The sequence below is a fragment of the Myotis davidii genome, unplaced genomic scaffold, assembly GCF_000327345.1.
Source record: "Myotis davidii unplaced genomic scaffold, ASM32734v1 scaffold550, whole genome shotgun sequence".
Lineage (NCBI taxonomy): Eukaryota > Metazoa > Chordata > Mammalia > Chiroptera > Vespertilionidae > Myotis > Myotis davidii.
In genome coordinates this window covers 533829-540637 of record NW_006282082.1, presented here as the reverse complement: position 1 = coordinate 540637, position 6809 = coordinate 533829, and the positions used below count along the sequence as shown (strand labels likewise).

The 6809-nt window shown below is 40.6% G+C and overlaps 1 long non-coding RNA gene across 1 annotated transcript in view; it reads right to left on the bottom strand.

Moving 5' to 3' along the window:
- The window catches only part of LOC107183275, a 20435-nt gene extending 15745 nt beyond the window's left edge, over positions 1 to 4690 (bottom strand). The window contains exons 1-2 of the long non-coding RNA XR_001514066.1: positions 4606 to 4690; positions 1559 to 1561 (exon numbers count right to left, since the gene is read on the bottom strand). This is a non-coding gene — a long non-coding RNA (uncharacterized LOC107183275). The remainder of the gene's footprint in view (positions 1 to 1558; positions 1562 to 4605) is intronic.
- Positions 4691 to 6809: the final 2119 nt, after the last annotated feature.

Genomic DNA, 6809 nt, shown 5'->3' with positions numbered 1-6809 from the left:
GGGCTTCTTCCTGCTTTCCCTTTCACCTCCCTGCATTGTGCCTACATATGCAAATTAACCACCGTCTTTGTTGTCAGTTAACTGCCATCTGAGTTGGCAGTTAATTTGCATATCCCCCTGATTATCCATTGAAAAGGGTAGTGTCGTACGCCAATTACCATTTTTCTCTTTTATTAGTGTAGATAGTTTATTTGAGAAATTTATAGAAATGGTGAACAGACAATTCTTTTTCCATGGGTTAGGAACAAGGAATGTAAGGGGAGACTGGTGTGGCTATAAAAGGCCAAGATGAGGAATCCATGTGATAATGGAATTTTTCTGTGCCTTCCCTGTCTGTGGTGTTGGATAAGTGAACCTAGACATACAATAAATTGCATTGAACTAAAATACACATTGCTCATATGCACGTATACACACACACACACACAAATGAGTACAAATAAAATTTGAGTAAGATTTTTGACTTGTAGCATGACAGCACCTTGGTTGTGATATTGTACTATAGTTTTGCAGGATGTTTCCATTGGAGGGAACTGGGTGTAGGTTACATGGCATCTCTGTAGTATTTTTCACAGTGCATGTAAATCTCCCATTATCAGACAATTAAAAGTTTAAAAACTAAATATTTTTATGAATAATAAATATTTAAATATTTAAAAACCTATTTTAACAAGGAGTTGCAATCTCATATCTAACAAGCTTATTTTTTTAATTTTATTGTTGAAGTATTATAGTCCTTATTATTGAAAGTATTACAGATGTCCCCTGTTTTGCCCCATTAACCCGCCCCACCCCAGGCCTTCATCACACTATTATCTATGTCCATTGAACAGCCTTATTTTTTTAAATGTTTAAAAGTTTACAACACATTTTTGAAAACACAGGTTCACTATAGGTAATTTCAGTGCAACAGTAATAAAAGCTCAGATTTATTGTTATTATGACCAAAACACAGTTAAGGTTTTTATGAATACTATCTCAATGAATTCCTACATCCTACTTAATCCTTGTGAGTTCAATGTTATTATTATTCTACTAGAGGCCCGGTGCATAAATTTATGCACTGGTGGGTTCCCTCAGCCTGTGGCAATCAGGGTCTATTGAGGCCGTCTAGCCTAGTTTCAATTGGGGGCAATAGGAGTCGGCCAGCCAGGGAGGTACCTCGGGAGGGTTCCAGGGTATGTTCAGCCCATCTCACCCAGTCCCGATTGGCCAGACCCCTGCAGCAAGTTAACCTACTGGTCAGAGCATCTGCCCCCTGGTAGTCAGTGCATGTCATAGCGACTGGTCAAATGGTTGATCAAACGGTTGATCAATTGGTCAGACTCTTATCATATTCCACTTCTATTACATAGGATTTTACAGAAAAGAGAACAGGCTCAGGATTTAGTGACTGAGATAGGATTTGAACCCACATCTGTCTTGCTCCAAAACTTAACCTCTCCAAAGTATGGGGTGGACAAAAGTAGGTTTACAATTGTAACATTAATAAATAATGCAATAATTGATAAATAATACAAGAATAAAGTCTGTGTTTTGTGTACTTAAAACTGTAAACCTACTTTTGCCCACCCCTGTGTATAATAAGTATACTGAAGTACCTTCCAACAACATGGGATAAGGATGAGGTTGGCATTTGTGGCTACTAAGACCTGATATAGAAAAGAGCTGAAGGCACTTAAAGTATGTTTTTTTCCTGGGTAAAAACCTTACCATAATTACCCTTGGGTATAAATAAATAGAATAAGCAGCAATGCATCAGGATGTCTCCAGTAAAAATATCCTATTGTAATTTCTACTGCAAGAAGAAATTCCTGCAAAGATGCCATCTCTTATAGCCATGTGACAGTTTAAGAGTCCAGTCCACATCTTATGAAAACAAATACTTCAAAAGAGTGTGTTACTTTAAGATTGCTGACTTGAGAGAGGCAATTGTATTCTTCAGTAAATATTAAGAGGAAGAGTGGTTTCAAATATTTAATTCCCCCAAGTCCTGACTCTGACCACTATGAAAGTGATACAGTCCTCCCAACCCTGTCATCCTCAATTGCCTTGGTATAGGAGGCACAGACGGCCTTTCAGGTGGCAAACCCAGCACTATTAACAGCTTTCTCTGTTAATGAATTGGTCTTGCTGAAAAGCACATACCTAGGTCTATTGGTTCGTGGATGAGGAGCAGAAGCCCTGGAGTACTTCTGCTGTTTCTTTTTTATCAGGCTATAGGATGCTTTCTGTGGTAGCAGTTGTCTGGGGAAGTTCAATGGGCTTGAAGATCTGATTTGAATAAGTAATTAATAATTTGAAAAAAAACTAATTAAGTTTGAGTGTGATTCTAAAGTTAGAGCTCTTACAGGGACACAAAAAGAGTAGAAGTATAAGAGGAAACATTTAAAAATATTCTGAGTCTGAATTTCCCCATTCCCATCTTTCCTCCAACATATACAATCATGTTCTTTCTCTTCTCTCACTTTCTCACTTTGATTCTTCATTTGTTTCTCTTCTCTTGCCTTGCCTTCTCTCTCTCTGTCTCTCTCTCTCTCTCTCTCTCTCTCTCTCTCTCTCTCACACACACACACACACACACACACACACAGAGGATGACCACCATCATCACCATCACTGCTATTATTAGAGTTAGTATGTAAGAATAACCCTCTCGGGGAGAAGATTCACTCACTGTCATATTCCCGGAATTGGACTCAGAGAGTTACCTATAGGCGTACAATCTTCTCCAAGAATCACAAACTGTCAGAGTTAGGAAGAACCTCAGAAATTCTACCTTTCTATTTATAGGAGAGGAAACTAAGAAGGAGGGGGATATGGGTAATTTTTCCAGGGGCACTAAGTTAGTGGCAGAGCCAGGACTAGAATTCAGAAAGCAAATTATAAAGGGTGGGGGGTAAGAAAGGGGAAAACACGCACTGGCTTTTCTCCTGATATGCCTCATTCTGAAGTGTGTTGCTGGGCCCCACAGTGACCTGCCTCTGCTCCATTATTTGCTCTCCCCCCGAGACTCATGGTGGTTAACTCAGATTCAGTAAGCATAACTGGAAACTGAATGTGTAGATGGTGGTGGTGATACTGGTGGTTTGGAGGAGTCGATGCTGCCTTTTAAGCTATTTATATTTGATGTTTTAAATTACAATCCAACCCCAATGATCCCAGGCTAATAGGTGAGGTTACATTTCCTTAACTGGTTCCTTCCCACCAGAGAGTCCATGAAAACCTAAGGGCTCTTAATTTAAAATGAAGCCTTTAGGCCAAATAATCACCATATGCATCTACCTCTGCAATCCTGGTTAAACTACAGGCCCATTGAGAATTAAATGCCAATTCAAGTGTGCTAGTCGGTGCTGTCTGATTTTCTTGTCCTAATCAACATATGCAGTCATCTGTTTTCCCCTGGGATCACTTGATACTCTAGATGACAGCTATTTTTCATCATGCTTTACAAAATATATATGTTTTTATTGATTTTCTTTTTAGAAAGAGAGGAAGGGAGAAGGATAGAGAGATAGAAACATTGATTGACTGCCTCCTGCATGCCCCCTACTGGGCATTGAGCCTGCAACCTGGGTATGTGTCCTGACCGGGAATTGAACCTACCATCTCTTGGTTCATGGGTCAACACTCAACCATTGAGCAACACAGGCCAGGCCATCATGCATTTTAAAAATTAAATTTATTTTTGGAAGAAGAGGGAAGATTGCGACCAACAAGAAGGCAGTGAGCAAGATAGTGTGAGTGAGTCAGAGAGCGAAAGGAGAGTGTGTGGACATGTGGGAGTGTGTGTATTTGTGAGTTAGGGACACTTATATTCCACAAGACTATCGGGGACTGGCAGACCAGGTTCCCCTGGCCAGGCAGCCTCTACTACCACAGAAATCTCTCCTGGGGCGGCCGGCTCTGCCACAGAGACTGTGCCACCTTGAAGGGGAGAGCAGCTATGATTGGCAGCTAGCCTTCCCTTCCCTTGGGGAGACCTCGGATACTATAGGGAACCCTACAGCCACAATGCGCAGGACCCAGTTGTCTTGGCTGCGAACCCACAAACACAGAGACTCCAGCCTCCTCGGCCATGGGCGCCTAAAAAAGTTTGTCCAGGGGGAGACAAAATGGCAGCTGAATAGGCGGATGGGTCCTGAGACTTCTCATGGAGCCGATAGAAGAAACAGCTGAATTAAATAACATCCACCCAGAATTGCTGAATTAAACACAGCTGGTGAGGCAATCTATGGACAGAAAAGTCAGAGATCGCCTGGAGAGAGGTGGGATTGGGGTTCTGGGTTGGAGGGAGAAACACGCCCTGCAGTGGGGAATAGAGTCTCAGAGGGAGACTGTGCTGCACCAAAACTGCATTCCTTGGGGTCAGTGTAGCCCTCGAATGTAGAAGGGGGTCCACAGGGCTGCTGGCAGTGGGGGACTCTAAATCTAAGCACACAGCTGTAGGAGGCTGAGCTCAGAAAGGCAGCCTGAAGTTTTACACTGACTGCCCAGTGCTGAGGGGAGAAAGTCACGAGGCGCCGCAGTTGCTCTGTCTTTGTAACTTCCTTGTTTTTACTGGCTAAACCCAGTGCATAGGATCTTTCAATTTAAAACACTCACCGAGACTGCAGGGGAAGGTGGCTTTTGTGGAAACTGGGGAGCAGAACAGGGAGAGATAAGCAGGAAGCCAGCTCTGAGACAGTCTGCCCCTCCAACCCTGAACAGACATTTTTCTCCTGAAGACCAGGCTCCTCCTAGCAGTGCAGCCACACCCAGGCTTGAGCATGGCAGGAAAAGGAAGATTCTAAATATGCCAGGGAACCCTTGGGAACTTGGTTGAGGGGCCATTTGATCACAGAAAAACTAATACAGAAACAAAGCTACCTAGTGGTCGTGTCAGAAATAGACTCTTGTGTAAATACAACTGAAAGCAGGCAGAAAAATAGTGGGAAGATTGATCCTGTCTGCTTGAAACCAAGGTTGTGGCATATGACACAGAGGAGCAGTGGATCGCTGGGAACTTCAACACTGTGATGACTACCTAAAAGGAAACTGAGACATGGCAGGCAGAACAGAAGAAAGGAATCATACCAGCCTCCATGGGTCATTGAAGCACCCCTGAAAAAAACAAACTTCACTACTTCACTTTTTTATTTTTTAACTTTTACTTAAAAAACTAAAATTTTTTTCACACTTTAATTTATTCTTTTTTTTTAAATATTTTATTGATTTTTTACAGAGAGTAAGGGAGAGAGATAGTCAGAAACATCGATGAGAGAGAGACATCGATCAGCTGCCTCCTGCACATCCCCCACTGGGGATGTGCCCGCAACCCAGGCACATGCCCTTGACCGGAATCGAACCTGGGACCTTTCAGTCCACAGGCTGACGCTCTATCCACTGAGCCAAACCGGTTTCGGCTATTATTTTTATTTATTATTATTTTTTACTATTTTTTGGATTAGTGTTCTACATTCTGTTTTTACTTTTTTATCATTATTTTACTCTATCTCATTTTTTCCTTTATGCCAACACTTTCTTCCTCATTTTTCTCTTTTTCATCAAATTTCTCTTCTGTTCCTGCTTTAGTTTTTCTCTACTCTTTCCTTTTACTCCCTGTTAAAAATTGATCTTCTTGCCGAAACCGGTTTGGCTCAGTGGATAGAGCGTCAGCCTGTGGACTGAGAGGTCCCAGGTTCGATTCCGGTCAAGGGCATGTACCTGGGTTGCGGGCACATCCCCGGTGGTGGATGTGCAGGAGGCAGCTGATCGATGTTTCTCTCTCATCGATGTTTCTAACTCTCTCTATCTCTCTCCCTTCCTCTCTGTGAAAAATCAATAAAATATATTTAAAAAAAATTGATCTTCTTTACCTGCTTTATTGATGGATTACTATTAAAATAGTGTCTCTTGGCCTACTCACATATCTAATTTTCTCTCCCCTGCTTCAAGTCCATATACACTTCTCTTTTCTCTTTCTTCACTAGCCAATTTTCTTTCTTTCTTTCTTTCTTGTTGCTGTTATTTGATTATTTGTGAGTTTTTTATTTTATTTTATGCTTTTGTTTTTCATCTCCTTCCTTGTTCTCTTCTTATACTAATAGCTTAATTAGTTTTAATCACAAATGCAGGCTTATCTGCTCTCTATTCTAGTTTTCCAAAAATAGATGAATACATAGATAGATAGATTAAAGAAAGGAAAATTTTATATAGATATAAATTTTCATATATATTAATTATAATAATTTTTTTCAATTATTATTTTCTACTTTTTTTAGTATTTGTTTTTTTTACTTTTATTATTATAGACTAATTCTCTTCCTACCTCCTCTATATTGAATCGTGGCCATTTCCCCATTCATTCCATTACTTGACCTTATCTTCTGGAAATAAGCTCTGCCTCTTCTGATTCAGCATCCCTCCTTCTTTTCTGGATGTTTGTTGTCTTCATTTCTTGGATTAGTTGCTGTATTTTTGTAGTTTCCCCCATATGCATATGTTTTTCCCCTTCTTTTTTCTTCTTCTTTTCTTTCTTACCTTTTTTCCTTTTCTCAATATCATTTGTGCTCTTTTCTCTCCCCTAATTCTCTTTTCTCTGATGGTCACGATTATTTGGGGATATTGGTATCATGATTACATTCATGTTTTGTGCCCTCTGTGTTGTGTCTTGTTGAGTTGTATTTTGTGTCTTTAAGTCAATGCAGTAGAGTGAGCCACATAACCAGAAACCCTGGGAGTAGGAAAAATGGGGAGACAAAGAAACAGCCCCCATATGAAAGAAAAGGAGGAATCACCGGAAAAGGAAGTAAACAAAATGGAGGCAA